Source organism: Sphaeramia orbicularis, chromosome 16 (assembly GCF_902148855.1).
Source record: "Sphaeramia orbicularis chromosome 16, fSphaOr1.1, whole genome shotgun sequence".
In the NCBI taxonomy this organism is placed as follows: Eukaryota; Metazoa; Chordata; class Actinopteri; order Kurtiformes; family Apogonidae; genus Sphaeramia; species Sphaeramia orbicularis.
In genome coordinates this window covers 57,845,705-57,866,137 of record NC_043972.1, presented here as the reverse complement: position 1 = coordinate 57,866,137, position 20,433 = coordinate 57,845,705, and the positions used below count along the sequence as shown (strand labels likewise).

General features: G+C 38.3%; 1 pseudogene; it reads left to right on the top strand.

The window, feature by feature from the left end:
* The first annotated feature begins 2,582 nt into the window (after positions 1-2,582).
* Positions 2,583-20,433, top strand: part of LOC115435845 (zinc finger protein 850-like) — a 67,137-nt pseudogene continuing 49,286 nt past the window's right edge.

Genomic DNA, 20,433 nt, shown 5'->3' with positions numbered 1-20,433 from the left:
GATCCAGATCCAGATCAACAGAAAACTGAGGAGAACCAGGTCTGGTTCTTACTGTGGCCCAGTTCCACTCTGCCGGTCCCCGGTCAGACCCAGTCCGTTAACGTTTGCCTCCTCCATGTTCAGTCCTGTGGAAAAGTCTCTGGTCCACGTCCATGTCAATACAAACCTAAATGAGTCCATTCTATTTCCTCCTAATCTGTGTTTCATCAGTAAACTTAGTCAAATCATGTGAATGTGATGAAGTCACACAGTGACATTACTGTAAAGCCCTTTCAAACAATTATTTAACATCATTATGAATGCATTCTTTTCCGTTACTTTTGATTTCAATACAAAACAAAATGAGGGCCATTATTTTTTTCCTATTTTCTGTGTTACATCAGTAAATTTAGCTCAGCTCCCCATTTGATCAACTCTACTGCTTCTAGAACCTGTGGATTCCCACAGGTCAGTGCACTAGTTTGCTTATAATAGGCAAAATTTCAAATGCCTATGAAACATCAATTTTGTTTCAATTTACTTGAAACTTGGTGCATGTATAGAGGCGACTGATATGACATCAGCACACACATATGTAACAGATGAAATCTGCGTTGTGTAGTAAACGGCACAGGTGAACTCCAAGCTGAATGTGTTTTATTCTGACAATAGACAAAGAAGTGAAAAATTTCCAAGTGTACTCCAACAAAAACAAACCATTGGTTTCCAAACAGAGCTGGGAGGTAACTGGGGCATTTTCAGAATTGTGTCATGCATTGTGGGAAGTGGAAGTTCAGCTGCATTATGGCCGCAGCAGCCTGGCAGGAAAGGCACGGCTGGAGCTGCACTTCCCACAATGCACGGAAGTGATTTAGGTGCGTTAGCACGGAAAGACTTATGGATTAGTGATAAGGAGGTTATCACTCAGGTTTTATAAATTTGAAGAAAAATTAGTGATGGAAGTCATTCACAGCTTTAACCTCCTAAGACCCAGGAAATGTCAGCAAAGTAGAAGCTTTTTAAATGTTTTATTAAATAAGTGCCTATATTGGAAACATCATGATGAAACAGTTTTTTTCAGATGCAGTTTTTAAATTTTTTATGGAATGTCCTTTGTGGTGGACAGTTTTCTTTTCTTTTTGTATAAAGTTGTTAAACTCTTGTCCACAAATGTGGACAGAAAGCCCATAGCTGGGTCTGAGGAGGATAAATATAAACTTCCAGTTTTCCCACCTGTCAAAGACAATCCAATCAGCATCCAGATCCTGGTCACAGCAGGTACCTACCTTTTCCAGAAGAACCTTTTTCTTGTTTGTGTGATTTTCTTTTTCTTGTGTGTGTGTTTTTTTTCTTGTGTGCCTTTCTGTCGTTGTGGTTCTGTAGTTCAGGGTGCAGCTGCAAGAAAAGCCAAACTGTTATAACTCAACAATTTTTTATCCAATCAGCACCAAACTTAAGATAAGATAAGATAAGATAAGATAAGATTTTATTTCTCCCACCGTGGGGAAATTTCACAGTTAACAGCAACAACAAGCAATTGCAGAGAAAAAGACAGGTAGAAAAACTGTAAATGTGTGAAAATGAAAATCTGAAGAGAAAATAGTAAGATATTTGGTATTTATATAAATATTCATATAAATAAAAAATGTGATATTATTTCCACATTTACCTCATCATGGCTTCACATGTATGATCAGAGTCACACCCTGAACATAATGACATGACAATATTGAATCTGACTCCTTGTTCCACCTGTTAGTACCAGTAAATGTTTTGGTGTTTTGATGTGTACACAAGAACATATTCATCTCAAATTTGGTCAGAAAAGTCTTAACAAGCTGAAGATCCAATCCATTAGAGTTGGTGACCTTATGTGACCTCGTATGATCATAGTGGTGCAACAAGTTCTGAGGTTTTGTCATGAAACAAGAAACTTTTTCGTAAACACATTAGTACATTATTGAATCTGCATCAGTTTTCACTTGTAGAATAAGAGTATTGAGTTTTCTCACATATTCAGGCCCTTAAAATTTCTTCCAAAACTATAAAATACGACTACAACTACTACCAATAAGAATAAGAATTATTATTATTTATGATAATAATAATAATAATAATGGTAAAACCATCACCATTAAATATTGGTTGTCTTAAAAATGTCCTGTTAATTACCTAACTAGCTAATTTAGTCTATCTGCTTAATCTGGTCCTGAAGAGATGTGTTTGTTCTGTTACATTCCATTGCATTTCAGTGTCCATGTCTTCTTTTTCTTTGTGTTTTGATGTAGAAAGAAGCCAAAAGTGGATTTTAAGAGAAACCTAAAAGTTGTGTCTGGCAAAGATCACCTGATTCCAGCAAACATGGATAGAAGACCCACCTGTGACCAGTGTGGGAAGACTTTCACCACTATGAGTAGCCTTAAGATACACCTACGCATCCACAGTGGAGAAAGACCATATGACTGTGACCAGTGTGGGAAGACTTTCACCACTATGAGTAGCCTTAAGATACACCTACGCATCCACAGTGGAGAAAGACCATATGACTGTGACCAGTGTGGGAAGACTTTCACCACTATGAGTAGCCTTAAGATACACCTACGCATCCACAGTGGAGAAAGACCATATGACTGTGACCAGTGTGGGAAGACTTTCACCGACATGCGTTACCTTCGGAGACACCTACTCGTCCACAGTGGAGAAAAACCATATGACTGTGACCAGTGTGGGATGACTTTCACCAGATTGAATCACGTTGCGAGACACCTACGCATCCACAGCGGAAAAAGACCATATTACTGTGACCAGTGTGGGAAGACTTTCACCCAAATGTCTACCCTTAAAAGACACCTACTCATCCACAGTGGAGAGAGACCATATGATTGTGAACAGTGTGGGAAGACTTTCAACTGCATACGCAATCTTAAGATGCACCTTCAAATCCACAAAGGTGAAAGACCATATGGCTGTGACCAGTGTGACAAGGCTTACATCACATTACATGACCTTCGAAGACATAGAGCCATCCACTCTGGAGAAAGACCATATCTCTGTGGCCAGTGTGGGAAGACTTTCACCGTAATGCGTAACCTTAAAACACACCTACGCATCCACACCGGAGAACGACCATATGAGTGTGAACGGTGTGGGAAGGCTTTCAACCGGATATACAGTCTTAAGATACACCTACGCATCCACAATGGTGGAAGACCATATGAGTGTGATCAGTGTGGGAAGACGTTCACCCAGATGAGTTACCTCAAGAGACACCTACGCATCCACAATGGTAAAAGACCATATGAAAGACCATATGAGTGTGACCAGTGTGGGAAGACTTTCATCACAATGAATCACCTCAAGACACACCTACGCATCCACAACGGTGAAAGACCATATGAGTGTGACCAGTGTGGGAAGACTTTCATCACAATGAATCACCTCAAGAGACACCTATGCATCCACAATGGTGAAAGACCATATGAGTGTGACCATTGTGGGAAGACTTTCACTCAAATGTGTAGCCTTAAAACACACCTACGCATCCACTATGGTGGAAGACCATATGAGTGTGATCAGTGTGGGAAGACGTTCACCCAGATGAGTTACCTCAAGAGACACCTACGCATCCACAATGGTAAAAGACCATATGAAAGACCATATGAGTGTGACCAGTGTGGGAAGACTTTCATCACAATGAATCACCTAGAGAGACACCTACGCATCCACAACGGTGAAAGACCATATGAGTGTGACCATTGTGGGAAGACTTTCACTCAAATGTGTAACCTTAAAACACACCTATGCATCCACAACACAGAAAAACACCGAAACAGTTTGAGTGTTACAGATGTGAAAAAAGATTCTTGCCATACTCTGCTTTCTCCTATCATCAGGACAGATGTGAATCATCAACATCTGGATGAAAAAGTACCTCAGCATCAGATGACAAGAAGAAACGCAGTGTCTGAACCAGCAGCACCAACTTCTTTTGACAAGGACATCAAACTTAAAAACCTCCAGATCTGGCTCCATAGAGTCCACATGTGAAGACAAACACCAGACTGAAAGCTGTGTTTTGTTGTCCTCAGAGTAAAGAAGTGTGTTCTAATGCACCACCTTCACACAACAGTGACGTTACAGAACCTTAACCTGCCGCAACGTGTAAAGTCCAATTAGTGGAGGTCAACAAGGACGTGGTTTCATTGGGGATAGTACTTCTTTATTTTGAAGAATAAGGGTATATATTGTATTTGAATATTATTAGTAGTATGTTTATCATCATCAATCATCATTATTATTATAACTATCACAAACAATATTGCTATTATTATAATTTGCCTATTATTATTATCACTGCCATATTATTATTATTATTATTATTACTTTGAAATATTTAAGAAAAGTGCAAGAACATAAAGAATCCAACTTGAAATATATTTACTGATTTACAAGAATATTTACAAGAGCTGCTTTCAATGGGGACACTACTTCTATTGACTTTGTGGACGTTTAATCAGTCACTTGTTGTGATTCTGTTGCTGGTTGGGGTTCACACCTGTTCATTGTCCTTTCCATAGTTGTTCTGTGCAGTTTAAGTTCATACCCCAAAATGTTCTACTCTTTTTTTTTTAACCCCCAACTGTGTGTGAGTGTGAGTGTGAGTGAGAGAGAGAGAGAGAGAAAATTAACTGTTGCATAACCTGAAGAACACCATTGGTTGAAGGTGTCAGAGTCCTGAATCCATGTAGTTTTTCATCAGTCATAAACAACATGGTGAACATCATATGGATGAGACAGAATGACTGATGAACTGGTAGTGGTTTAGTCCCAAACTGAGGCCGACAACATGAAGGAGATCACATTCCAGTTGAGGAGGAAGTTCACCACCAACAAAGGACACATGACAGACTGAGTGTCAGACACCAGTGCTTCATCTAGTGGTCCAATCTGGTACTGGTCCGGTCCAGTGTTTTCCTTCATATCAAACTGGTTTCACATTTTTACACTGGTCTGACCCTGACCTGCAGAATGGCTTTGATTTAATTGAAAATGTGTTGAACTGCTGATGAATGTGTGGTAACGAAGAACCACTTCATGTATCAGAAAGTTCAGGACATCAATGGAACCGATTCAAACATTTTGTCATGTTCTGTTGTTCTATGTTCTACTTTATTGCCTTGTTTTATTCTAATTCTAAAGTGGACCTGAAACACGAGACAGAAGTATTTACCATAATCACCCTTTAATGGCATTGATTAATTGATTGATTGATTGATTGATACCCTCATAATATTAGTTCACTTATTTTTGTATTTTTTTTATCTTTATGTTCTGCCTCTTCAGTTCTCTGTCTTATCACTGTAAAGTTTATTTTTTTCTTACATGCATTTTGTTGCCCTTTTGTTATCTGTGGACAATGAGCATATGATCGTTTTCTGTTATATTTCTTAACTGGACAATGTTTATCATATAATGAGGTAAATATTCTTAGGAACTTGTCATATGTGAGGTTAAGATATTTTTTTCTGTGAATTATATCCCAGTTTTACTCCAATAATTCATGTTTAAGTTTGTTTATGGATCCCTCTGATTTTACTCATCTATATTCTGTTTGTTTAACTTCCAGTGGCTTGCAAAAGTATTCATACCTCTTGAACTTTTTCACATTTTTTCATGCTACGACCACAAACATAAATATATTTTATTAGAATTTTATGTGAAAGACCAACACAAAGTGGCATACAGTTGTGAAGTAGAAAAAAAAAGATACATGATTTTAAAATTGTTTTACAAATAAAAAACTGAAAAACTGAGTTTCCCTCAGAGAAAATGGGGCTGAAATACTTTTGCACACCGCACTTTTCAGTTTTTTATTTGTAACATAATATTAAATTCATGTATCATTTTCTTTCTCCTTCACAATTTTATGCCACTTTGTGTTGGTCTTTCACATAAAATTCCAGTCAAATCTATTTGTTTGTGGTCGTAACGTGACAAAATGTGGAAAAGTTCAAGGGGTATGAATACTTTTGCAAGCCACTGTATTTCTGCATGTGATGTCATAGACTGTGAACACTGGCAAATGGTCACGAATGTCATTAATTAATAGTTGGCTTATTGTATTATTACCTCCGCCAGGAGGTATTGTGATCGCTTTGCTTTGTGTGTGTGCGTGCGTGCGTGCGTGTTTGTTTGTTTGTTTGTTTGTTTGTTTGTTTGTTAGCAAGATAACTCAAAAAGTTATGGACAGATTTTCATGAAATTTTCAGGAAATGTTGATACTGGCATAAGGAAGAAATGATTAAATTTTGGTGGCGATCGGGGGGGAGGGGGGCACAGGGGCCCACTGATCTGCCTTGGCGGAGGCCTGCACTCTCTGAGTGCTTTTCTTGTTATCAGTGTCATTGGTGAAAATATTATCAGTGACATTGGCACAGTGTTTGAACTACCCTACCTGGTGTTTGTACACCTGAACTACTTTACAAACAGGAGCTCAGCTCCTTGACTCAAATCCACATCAGAACAATGTGAACAACAATAACAAAGTGTAAACAATAAGTGTGAACAAAATTAAAGACATTATCCCTGAAATAATAAAGCAGTGTCATCCTTTGTGGGTTCGACTGCCTCTCCTTCTGATCCTTTGGTAAATTTGAGTTAAGGACGACAAGAGACAACTGTGGCAGGGGGCGCTAAGTAAAGAAGGGGGGGTGCAGGGATTAGGGAGGAGGGTATAAATTTGTCTGCAGGAAGGAACAGGTGTGTGGCTGGTGGTTCCGACCGGAGGAGTGAGGCGAGTGCACACCTCAGTCCATGCTGGTGTGCAGGGAACCGAAGGAACACTGGTCAGCTGAGGCCCTGTTTTTAAATGTGTCTGTTGTTCGGAAGTGTGTGACATGAACTGTTTTTGTTTCAGACTTGTTTCCCTGCTGAGGCGGCAAATACTGGAAGGGAACCATTTGGACAAACCTGGTATTTTAAACTTTGTAACAGAATCTGCAAACGGTTGTGTATTTTAATGGATTTAATAAAGTGTTTAAGATTTGTATTTGTGCTTTTTACAGAGGCATGGGGGTTCTGTCAGCTGTTTGTCTTGCCATTGTTTTTGTGTTATTAGTTGGTTTGGTTTTTTTCTTTGTCTAGTCCGCCTGGCAGGTGAGCTGGTAACGGGCAGAAAAGATCTGGGAACTGCCCCTGGGGTGGACTAGTTTTCTTTCCTTTTTTGTTTGGTTTGTTTGTTTTACCCCCTCCCCTTAATAACAGTGCTTAGGTTGAATCTCAGTTAGGCTGTCAGGGCAGGCATATGGTGATGTGGTTAAGTTTGCAGTGATACAGACGTGTGTGAGAACCTTAAGCATGTTAAATCACAGAATGAGTTAACCCTTCTGTAATGTACACAAGAATGATGTGTGTTAATTCAAGACTTTTTTTGCTCAATTCACCAAAAAAATCTGCCAATGGAACAAGTGAAAATTATCTCGGTACGATTTCTTGAAATAGGTTTTTCTAGATCTATTGTTTAAAAATAAGTTCTTTTATCTCCCTTACAAGTTCCTCTGTAGGTGATTCTGTCTTATTTTAAGTGTGATGAGATATTTTGACTAGTAAATAAGAATAATACACTTGGTAAGATTTGGATTTTTGCAGTGTAAGTCCAAGACAAATTCTTCAAAACAGATGTTAAATTATGTATAAAAGCATGACAATGAATGTTAATAACTAGAAATACCTTCATTTTACATCTGGTTTTACACCTACTTTTACAGTGAAACATTGAATATTTAGTTTCTTTTCATTCTAGGACATATTTATGATGATATTTAGGTTTTCCACAGTTAAGAAATAACCATGTAGAGGAAGTGTTAACCCAAGCCAAACCATTTAACATTACATGATAATAATAAAGTTTATATTGTAGTATTTCTAGCTGTATCATTTAATATTGACCAGGTTGATGGGAATATTTGTGGAGGTTTGTGGTTATTTCAAATAAGATTCACTCAAGATGTTTTAGGTGAACACGGATATTACGATAATGGATCCAGCAGTTTCTGAAACAAAACCAGAAATGTCAAAGTGTTGGCACTGATGAAAGAGTCGGGGGATTTTCCATAAGTTTTATGACTCTTGTACACCAAAAGGGCCGGATTTAGGAATTGGATGAGAAGAAGACTTGGATGTGTTTTCTTTTTATGCAATTTTATATCGGTTTAGCAGAATTTAATTACTTCAGCACATTTTAACCCATTAAGACCCAGTGGTACTTTTATGGCAGCTTCTAAATGATTTTTTTCTCTCTTTTTAACGTTTCTCATGTGATTTATCACCATTTATTATAATAAAAACCTCTGTGTTTTGCATTTTTCAGTGTAAATGACTTCCTTTACCCTCTATTTAATTTACTGATCATGTAGATGTTCATTAAAGCTCAGAGTAAACTTAAAGGTATTATGCAAAAACAGAGAAAACGGAAGAAAATGTGACTTTTTCAGCAAGTGAGGACTATTACCATGTGTTAGAATTTTGCGGCTAAAACTCAACAGTTTATGGAAATAAAACAGAAGCAGATCTGTGTGAGTGCTTCAGCAGGACTCAGACTCAGGTGGGCACCCAGCTGTTAGAGTGTGCTAGTCTGGGAGCTCATTCCATGACGTGACGATGATATTGAATTATTTACTCACTTACCATCGGTTTTTGGCCCCAAAACTATAGTTGTTGAAGAATAGGACCAGGACCAAAAGAGACAAGTGAATGTTTTGGGCAGATAGCGGGTTGACTCTCATGTACCTGGAATCGCGGCTCTTCCCTCCTCCTCATTCATTCTCCAGACCGCATGACATGTGCGCGTGTGTGTGTGTGTGTGTGTTGCAAGTAAGGTTGCACAGGAGGAAGGGGCGTGGCCTGACAGAGATGAAAGGGCACCATGACCAGGTCCAGTGACAGCCAAATTAAACCACTCTGAACATTTATTATCATTGATCAAAATTTTAGTCACGAAAATTTTAGTCATGCAGTTTTTTGCGCAAAAAAAAAACAAAAAAAAAAACAGTAAAAAGGACACTTGTAGGCAGAGGATCAAAGCGGCAGGGGCTCAAGCCCCCCCGGCCCCCTGCTTTGCACATGCCAGCACACACACACGCTCAGCTGTGTACTGACTCCTATCAGAAACTCCCTGTGGTTGATCTTACTATAAACAGTTTTAAGTTACCGTTTCAGTAGATAGTGCAGCTACATACTCTGTGATCAGACATGCAGACTTAACACCTACACCAATGTTGAGCGGAAAAACTATTATTTCTGTGTCGGCTGGTGGTAAACAGGACAGAGTGCTTTACTGTTCCGTTGACATGTGTTTCACAGGAATGTTCTTTCCAACATAGTTTCTTACTCTCACACATCTGTCCCATTAATTTATGCGGCCGGGATCTGATGTGCAAATTGGGGATAAACCTTGAATCGGGTCCAGAGGGGTTAACTATAACTCAATGAAACACAGTCACGGACACGGATTTCCACTCACATTGTGTGTACGCACACACAATGGTTAGGTATGCTGCTGGCTCACCAGATTCTGTATACCAGTGGAAAGTCTGTTCCCCCCAAATTACAGAAAAATGGGTCGAGCTAAGTGACAGCAGACTTCAGCCTGGCGCTTATGTCTCACCCCCAAATGATTTATCGTGTGCTTCTCATTTCAGTCCTGGAGGCCCTGACCCCACATATGAGGAAAAGTTTTTCCACACAGCTCTTGATAAGCTCACAACAGGTTACATGTTTTGGGATTCACATTTCTGTGCTTTGTCTGTGTCACTGACTGATAACCAACATTCTTTTTACAGGCTTGGTGCTGCACCACACATGTTGCTCTTTCCAAACCATGCCATGCAGATTGGAAAGACGTGGGCCCGTTTGTGAAAAAGGCCTTGCAGGTGTCAGATTTGTGTCCCACCTCTGACCCTGCCATCATGTTCTCTCCCCGACTGGGGGTATACAGACAGAGCATGAGATCAGTGTTTGACTGTCAGAAAACTGTACAGTTGTTAAATGATGAAGCGCTCACCTGTATGTCTACATCTCCCACAGGCCTCTCACCCGTCTCCGTGCCACCTGAACTGGCTGATATCCCACCCGATGTCTGGGCTACTGGTCCACATGATGTGGGTCTCGTCCGAAACTGCCCACCGGTCATCATCACCCCACGATCTGATTACAGGCCATGTCAGAAACAGTCCGTGTTTGAAGCTTATTTGAATGTGGGAATTATAGTCCCCTGTCCAGATCCACCGGTCAGGACCCCTATTTTTCCTGTGAAAAAAGCGCGAACCCCTCCTGACCCAGACACATGGCGGTTTATTCAAGACCTACAGGTGGTGAACAAAGCCGTGGTTCCACGCGTACCCACGGTCCCAAATCCACACACGATTTTATCTCAAATCCCGCCTACTGCGTCTCACTTCTCTGTCATTGACCTCTCAAACGTGTCCACATCTGTTCCCGTGCATGCAGATAGCCAGTATTGGTTCGCGTTTCAGTTCAAAAACAAAATGTACACATGGACACACATGCCACAGGGATTTTGCTACACCCCAAACATTTACAATTCTATGTTGGTCGACTCGCTGTCCCACCTTGACCTCCCACCAGGTGTTGCTCCTTCACAGTATGTTGATGACCTTCTCCTTTGTTGTCCTTCTTCACAGGCTTGTGTCTTTTGTTTCACCTGGGGCAGCTGATGGACGACCTTGTCTGCCCAAACATTTCTTCCCTTGGTTTGCAAAGCTGACACATGGCGTAGATTATTTGTCTAAGGGAGGAATGTTAGATGCTATTGCACAACACTGGTTTACAAAGGGGTTTACAGTGGTTGCAGAGAAATTTTGCAAGAAATGTCTTATCTGTGCCGCCCATAACACGGCAAAGTCTTTCCCTTGTCGCTCAGCAGGTCATGACCAACCAAACCTCCCGGTTGACCATCTTATGATGGACTTCATGGAACTGTCTCCAGCCGCTTCACCCGTTACAGCCGGGGGATTGGATCCGGGACTTCAGACGAAAGCACTGGAAACAGCGCAGGTGGCGAGGGCCTTTCCAGGTGCTCCTGACGACGCACACAGCGGTCAAGGTTGCTGAACGTGCTACGTGGATTCACGTGACCCACTGTAAGCGGTTTCTGGGAGAACTGCCGACTGCTGCCGAGGACGGGCCGGATCATCGATCGACAACGTAGACTGGACACCGGAGCTGGACACCCTGCATCACGCACCCACACTCACAAGACTCACTGGTTGAAACCTAGCGGTGGTAACGACCCCAGTGACGTCTCATATACACTTATCCTTTGCCTGGTCGCTGGCCAGTGACTGAAGACCCCCTGCCCCACACATACACTGATTCGACGACGATGGAGGTGTTCAAAAGGTCAGCTGCCATCTGCATCACCTTCATGTGCCTGTACATGTGGTACGTGGGCACGTTCTGTCAGGTATCTGATCCTTCACCAACGCATCACACTCCTGTTGCGCCCTGGTCTGTCGGAGGACAGCAAGGGACAGAAGAACCTCGGAGACGTCACGGACCGTGACCTCCACATCATTGATCACCACGAGTATAGTGATAACACGTGGTGGCGAGTGACACGTGACCTGACACGACGTGTCACTAATCTGTGTGCTATGTGTGCAGTTTGATGCCACACAGCTCACACGAAGATACTCTGTTTGCTCCTTATCCTCTCCCGATCAACCACACACTGTTGACAATGATAAAGTGGACAGTGGGAGATTGGCCGTCTGTCACATGGACGTACCCCTGGCTGGGGTGGAGACCCAACATGACCTTCAGAAACCCAAGAAATATCTCTAGAGACACTAATACTACTATGGTACAGAAAAATGTTGTTTTTCGGCTCAGAAATCTCTCTAATCCTTTTTTCATTCCACAGTTGTGCTTCCATTCCCCAGTCACAGAACACACACGTTATAATCTGGGACACACATCTGGGTGTAATATTCAAATTGTGAAAACAGGACTGATAAATGTACTTTTCCAACAACAGGGACACTCTCCCCTTCTCCATTTATAGTCCTGTACAACCTCACTGCATTACTAGGTCCACCATCCCCACTGACACATTATGATGCTAAAACTAATGTTACTACCACATATAATGCCACCGTAGCTCTAACCCCTTCTGATTGTGTAAAACGGGGTCAGATTTCAGGTGGCCATAAATTTGCAATCAGTATTATTCCCATGTACGGCCCTGCTCGTTTAGCCTGGTACATAGAAGAACTTTCTGTGGAATTAGAGAATCTCGCTGCGTCTGTTGAACAAGGGTTTGATGCTCTTACAAGTGAGATGAAAGCTCTCCGCACGGTCGCATTACAGAATAGGGCAGCCTTAGATCTCCTGTTGGCCGAAAAGGGAGGTGTCTGTCATCTTATTGGTGACCAGTGTTGTACCTATGTACCTGATGTTACTGCTAACATGTCAGACGTCCACAATCAGCTAGATCACCTTAGACGAGTCCTACATGAGGAGAACACTGCATACAGTACAACAGGCTGGGATTTTTGGGGCTGGCTGCTGTCTGGGGGGGCGGAAGGCTGTTGGTGAAAATTGCTGCTGTGATTCTTGGTTTGTTTGTATTACTCCTTGTATTATCCTGTTGCATTATTCCTATACTACGTTCTATGATTAACAATGTGATTGGTACTTTTAGTATGGTACAGCATGATGTGTTTGATGATTATGATTTTGATGACTTAGATGGTCTAGATCAGGGGTCTCAAACTCAATTCTTCCAGGGGCCGCATTCTGATTTTGATCTCCAGTGGGCCAGACCAGTAAAATAATAACAGAAAAACCTATAAATAATGATAACTCCAAATTTTTGTCTTTGTTTTAGTGCAAAAAACACCATTAAATTATGAAAATACTTACTATTATAAACTATCAAAAAGAAAGATGTGAATAACCTGAAAAAAATGAAATTTCTTTAGAAAAATAAGTGCAATTTTAACAATATTCTGCCTCAGCTTATCATTTCTACATGTGCGTTATGGATTGAATCTACAAAGACACTAAACACTTAGTAACAGGCAGAAAATTGTTAAAATTGTGCTTAATTTTCTATCGACATTTCAGGTTGTTCATATTTGTTCAGGTTTTTCACATTTTATTGTTTCAGGATAGTTTGTAAATATTAATATTTTCATGATTTAATGTTATTTTCTGCACTAAAACAAAGAAAAAAACTTGAAGTTGTCATTATTTATGGATATAATGTAATATTTTTTTCACATCAAACCGAGAAGAAAATATGGAGTTACTTTTTGTGGGTTCTTCTGCTGTTATTATTTGACTGTAGATCATATTGGTCTGTATGTGGAAACTGAACTAAAATGAGTTCCACAGCCTGGACTGTGGAATTTTTGCACTTTACATATTCATCCCAGGGGCCAGTTTGGAACCTTTGGCGGGCCGCATTTGGCCCCCGGGCCGCATGTTTGAGACCCCTGGTCTAGATGATGATGATTTGATGTTATACGAAGATAGCGATGTGTAATCCTTATGGTTTAATGTTTTATTAATACTCTTATGTAAATTTTATGTTTTTGCATGATTGATTCGGTTGAATAATCAAAAGGGAGGAAATGTGGTGGAAAACTTACTTCTACACTGTTGTCATGGCCTGGTACATCTTCTTTATTGCTGAGTCATGAGACATGCTGAATACAATCAACATTAACACGTTACTGTAACACTATTAACATGACACACAGTGATTTTGTTATTCAGTGTTTGTCCTTAGGTTTACCTAAACCTAATGAGACACAGCTGTGGAAGTACAAGGTTGGCTAAGTGTAAACACTCAGTTTCCTGGGTTCCTTAAATTACCACGACAGGGAAGATGGCTGTGATGAAGAACAGATGACAAAGGCTTAGCTTTGTCCATTTAGATTAAGTTAGGTCCATTCCTTAGGACCATCTGTCTTCATAAATGTCACTTGCAGAGGATGTCCCTGCATTGACCTGATACGAACCAATCAGCATGGCTGTTCAGGAATTTGGTTTGACACAGAGAGAGATAAGATTTAATTAATGGCTCTAGTCTGTTCTCTGTTCACTGACTGCACCGTCATGACGCTACACTAGGAAGGGTTTTTGTGTTTCAGTCAGTGGGGTGAGACTGTGGAACAGATTTAATATAGAGTTAAGCAACGTCCAAGGATGAAAGAATTTAAAAGGACGTAGAAAGACACAATGTTTCAGAGGTACAGCGATGAGGGAGGGGTTGGGGATCACTGGGTGTTATAAAGATGTACAAGTATGTAGTATACAGTATATATGTATAGGTGTGTGTATATATGTGTGTGTGTGTGTGTGTATATATATGTAAGTGTATATGTATACGTGTGTGTATAGATCTGTGTATGAATATGTATTTACATATATGTGTTATTGTATTATGTGTTTATGTAAATCATATTATATTTGTTCATAATAATATAAAGCCAGAAACCAAATTATTTAATAGTAAGTATCGTCATATTATAGTATATAGTATAGATATGCTTAGACTAGGAAGGTTATTATTGTTATTAATTCTATAAGGAGAAGGGGTGGGAGTTTATAAGTTGTACTTCCTCTCACTCCTTTTCGAATATGTATTATATGTCTTATGATTAAGTGTTTTGTTTATTTATTTTCTTCTGTTTTGACATTCATATTCGAAATAAAACCATCAATCGATCGATCGATCAATCAATCAATCAATCAATCAAATATACAAATAACATAGATAAATTACTGTTTCCCTCAGATAAACAAAAAACAAACCCCTTTGGCGATAGAAATGATTGTAAATGAGCATAACGTACGGTCCACCATGCTGTTTGTCTACATCTAACTCCCACAATTCCTTGCGCTCAGGCAGTTTGACATGACTTTCCTGGAATGTTGCAAAGTTGTGAGTCGATGGTTTGAATTCTTGACTTACAGGCTTAAAAATGGCCTGGAACGCAACATCATTTCAAGGACAAAAACTGGGAAAAATCATGGCTTTTACCTCACAAATACTGGATCCATAACAAAGTAAAAGAAACTCATTTCAGAATTCCTCACAAGATATATCTTGTCAACTCTTTCATTTCAAAATTCAAAGATGTGGATAACTCCTGTGGTTTTTATGAACATGCTGATGAAACTTTAAACCATTTGTTTTTTAAATGTAACGTCACAAAGCAGTTTTGGTCTAACTTGTGTTCTTATATCTTCACCCATGTTAACATGTCATACTGTTTCATGTTATTATGAAAATAAGAACAAATGTCTGCAGTATTAGGTCATTTTTTCATTTTATTGGGAAAACATTTGATTCAAGCAAAAATGTTCATTCTCCAAACCAACTTTCCTCATTTTTTAATTGAATTTAACTCACTTTATAAATAATTAGCCCTTGTTAATAATAAAAAAAATAGGACATTTATTGATAGCTTTGATAAGATATTTAATGTATCATCTGACATTTAAGGAAATTTTAGATGAGAAATTATTCATGCATTTATTTATTTACTTATTTATATTTATTTATTTATTTATTTTTGTATAGAAATTATTGAAAATATATCCTGTATATATACTGACTTTATGATTATATTCTAATTTCGTATTTGTATTCTCATGTATTGTATGTATTGTGTTATATGTTAAGTGTTTGACAATGTTTGTAAATTGATATTTAACCCTTTCATGCATGAATTATGAGGACCTTAGTCAAGATTTTTTTTTTTCCTGAGTGTTTTTATTCCTCTTTAGGCACAAGAAAAACAACGCGATAGAATTTTTTTATGAACCTATTTTTCATGGAGTTAGAAAATGTCCACTCCGCTGGACGCCATGCGTTTAATTTTTGAAGCAAAAAAAACATGTATTTAAGACACATCATCAGAAAGTGGTAAACTGTGTGAAAACTATGAAATAAAAACATTTTTCATGCAGCTAATCTGATGTTTTCTCGCATTTTAACATACTCTAATACTAGTTATTACTCACTTCATGGAGATAATATAAAAAAAAAAGCAAAAAAAAAAAGCCATGAATATCCAAGAAAACAGCGGTAAGTTCAGGAAGTAGAGGGGCTGTGCATAGAGTCCACTGGTTCGAGGAAGGGTTCATTTTTCGAGGCTTCGTGTGCACACGAAACCACCTACTGTCCATGTGTAGAATCACAGACAGCTGGATCTGAACCACAGAATGTGTGATGCATTGAATTTTTGGGTCTGTTATGGCTCTGTGGAATGACTATGAATAACAAAAAATGTATGACCACATAATTCTCGACATAAATTATCACATATGTGTATAATAAAATATTTTGAATGTATTCTGTGTGTGTAAATTTCCCCCAATTGGTAGTATCATATGGTGGAGGTTGTATAACAGAGCTGTCAAACTCATTTTAGTTCAGTTCCATATTTAGCCCGATTTGATCTCAAGCGGGCCAGATGAGTAAAATAATGAGTTAATAACCTATAAATAACAACAAATCCAAGTTTTTCTTTTTGTTTTAGTACAAAAATATATATATATATATATATATATATATATATATATATATATATATATATATATATACATATATATAAAATTATGAAAATATTTACATTTTTACAAAAATGATGTGAATAACCTGAAAAAACAGAAATTTCATAGAAAAACTAGTGCAATTTTAACAATATTATGTCTGGACTTATTATTTATACATGTACATTACACACAATGTTCCATAAACATTTGGTAACAGGCAGAATATTGTTAAAATCTTGGAGTTTGGAACTAAAATTTAAACAATTTCTACAATATTCCATCTGTTAACATTAACACAACTACAGATCACAGTGGATCCATAAATGCACAAAACATTTAGTAACAGGCAGAATATTGTTCAAATTGCACATTTCGGGTTGTTCATCTTTGTTTTTAGCTTACCGGCCAACAGGCCGTAAACTGTTGTCGTCATCCAGCGTCCGTCATCATCGTCTGTCGTCCGTTACAAAAATTTCAATCGTCTTCTTCTCTGAAACTACAATTCTGATTGACTTCAAACTTGGTATACAGCTTCTTTATGATGATGTCAACAAAAGTTAGTGAAATGATTTGGATCCGGATGTGATTCTGGATTTGGTGCGACTTTGAAAAATGTTCCCATTATAACAGATAGGAAGTGGATTGATCCAATAAATCAGTATCAATGATATCAAGTTGGAATTTGAATTTTTTACACATCTGATTGGAATATGACCAAAACATGGGCTATTTCTGTAACAGAATAAATACACAGAACTGGGTGAGAATAAATGGCATCTGGATACATTTCCCAAAGCTTTGAATTTGGCCGGTAAGCTACAGGGCCATTGGTCCTACTTTTATTTATGTATTTATTTGCATTTTATTGTGAAAGAATAATTTTGTAAATGTAAATATTTTCAGAGTGTAATGTTATTTTTTTTACTTAATTTTTTTTCCACATAATTTTTCACAAAGAAAATTTGTAGTCGTCATTATTTATGGGTTATTGTGTTGTCATTTTGACTGTAGATCACATTGGTCTGTATGTGGAACCTGAACCAAAAGGATTTGGACAACTTTGACTGTTCAGGTTCATTTTTGCACTTTCATCCCAAGGGCCGGAATGGAACCTTTGGCGGGCCAGATTTGGCCGCATGTTTGACACCCAAGTTGTATAATGGGTTTTTTTTGCCACTTTAGGAAAATGTCATGGACTTAAACAGGCAGAAGACAATGAAAGTACTTGTGGAACTAGGAAGAGGACACTGAACATGTTTGTGTAACTTGGACAATGATGTACAGGACAGGGGAGATTTGATTTATTTTTATCCAGAAATATCAGTTTCTCAACAGATTTTGGTTTGAAGTGATTTCTTTTTTTTTTTTTTTTTGACACAACCTCTCCGGCCTTTGAAAACACCCTTTCACACGGTACAGAAGATGCACAAATACACAAGAACAAGATTATATAAATTTGGATACAGTAATTTTTGTCTCTCCCAGTACTCCAGATAAACAAACCTTATGTGTCTGAAATAATGTTAGATTTAGTTGACCTTATTAGGAGTTATCAAATCCAAATGTTCCCACACAGGGGAAATCCTCCTCTTCCAATTCAATCTCAAGTGGGCCAAACCATTAAAATAACAGCATAAAAACTTGTAAATAATGAACACCCCAAGTTTTTCTCTTTATTTTAGTGCAATAAAATCATTAAATTATGAAAATCTTTAGATTTACAAACTATCTTTTCACCAAAAAGATGTGAATAACCGAAAAAAAAAATCGTAATTTCTTAGGAAAAATAAGCTAAATTTTAACAGTATTATGCCTCAACTTAACGCTTGTACATGTGCATTACACACAATGTTACACAAACATAATACTGTTGAAATGTTGAAGTTTGGAAAGTGTAACTAAAATAAGAATGTCTACAATATTACGTGTCAACTTATTAACACAACTTACAAATGGGATCTACAAATCCAAAATCATGTAACATTTAGTAACAGACAGAATATTGTTAAAATTGTACTTAATTTTCAGGTTGTTCATGTTTTATTGTAAGGGTTTTTAGACTATTATTTTACTTTAGATCACATGAGTCTAAAATGAGTTGAACACCCTTGACTGTTAATATCTTTAGTGTAATTTTTTGCACTCCATAAAATCATGCTGCAGGCCGGATTGGAACCTTTGGAGGGCCAGTTTTGGTCCACGGGTCGCATGTTTGACACATGTGCTCTAAACCCTTTAAACTATCTCCAAACTATATAAACGCTATCCAAACTCTGGTATCAAAATTGTATATATACACACACACACACACACACACACACACACATATATATATATATATATATATATATATATATATATATATATATATATATATATATATGTATATATATATATATATATATATATATATATATGTATATATATATATATATATATATATATATGTGATATATATATATATATATATATATATATATATATATATATGTATGTATGTATGTATATATATGTGTATATATATATATGTATATGTATATATATATATATATATATATGTATGTATGTATGTGTATATATGTATGTGTATATATATATATATATATATATATATATATCTCACAACAGAACTCACAACAGAGTTTTTATATATATATATATATATATATATATATATATATATATATATATATATATATATATATATATATATATATAAACTCTGTTGTGAGTCACATATCTCTCAGTCACAAACCCACATGTTGAACAGAGCTGAGGGGTTTATTCTGCTGTCAAACCTGAACCACATAGAACCACCTCTGAACCACTGCGTGAAGCAGTCACGTGGTACAGCCGGGCAGCGACGCTTCGGACGTCATCATTTGCGGCTCCTCCCCTAAATGAAGCAAACCTCGACACGCGCTTCGCGGAAACGCCCCCTCCATTACTCGACACACGCTTCGAAGCCTCAGCACATCTGAAACATCACTAGTGACCAGTATGCATGAAAGGGTTAAAGAAAGTAAAAAAAAAAAAAAAAAAAAAAAAAAAGACCTCACTCTGCGCAGGCGCACTGACTCCCCGACAACAGCAACAGCAGCAAACTGGAGAGAAGCTCCAAGCAGCGAAAAGTGAGTGTATTTGCAGAACAGAGGTGTCCATGTTTGAACCTGCAGATCCAGGTAAGTTTAAGAGTGACACCTGAACACATACACAGAGTTTACGGTGGAACTGGGGCTTCGGTTAAAGTACGAATTAGAATAGTTATAACGGGAAGGGGGCGCACGGTTCGGTCGGGTGTGTGTGTGTGTGTGTGTGTGTGTGTGTGTGTGTGTGTGTGTGTGTGTGTGTGTGTGTGTGTGTGTGTGTGTGTGTGTGTGTGTGTGTGTGGGCGGGGGGGGGTTCGTCGGCCGGTTTCTGACCTACTAGGGTGGGGGTGGGGGTGGGGTGAAAATGAAACTTAACAGTGTTATGAACTCCTCTCCGTCTCGTGCTGTTGTGAAGCTCACCCTTTCTCTCCCTCCTCTTTCATTTGAGGTGGGAGGACATTTGTCCTGTTCTGTTCTATATTATACAAATGTAGAATTAGTCTAATGCCACGGGAGACTTTTATTTTTTTTGTATGGCTCTGGCTCCAGTTAGTCCCATTTAGACCAAACAGTTCACACATGTGTTCAGGAGCAGCTCCAGAAGCTAAGGTGGCTAAAGCTAAGACCTGTAGATAAATCCATAGATCTGTGCTGTGTACTGAGGTGAAGTTAGTTCACCTTAGGGACTAGCAATAAATGACTGCTCTAAACGTTTTTCTTCAATAGCTTCTCAGTCATGTGACCCAGAGACTCCAAGCCAGTCTCAAATTATTAG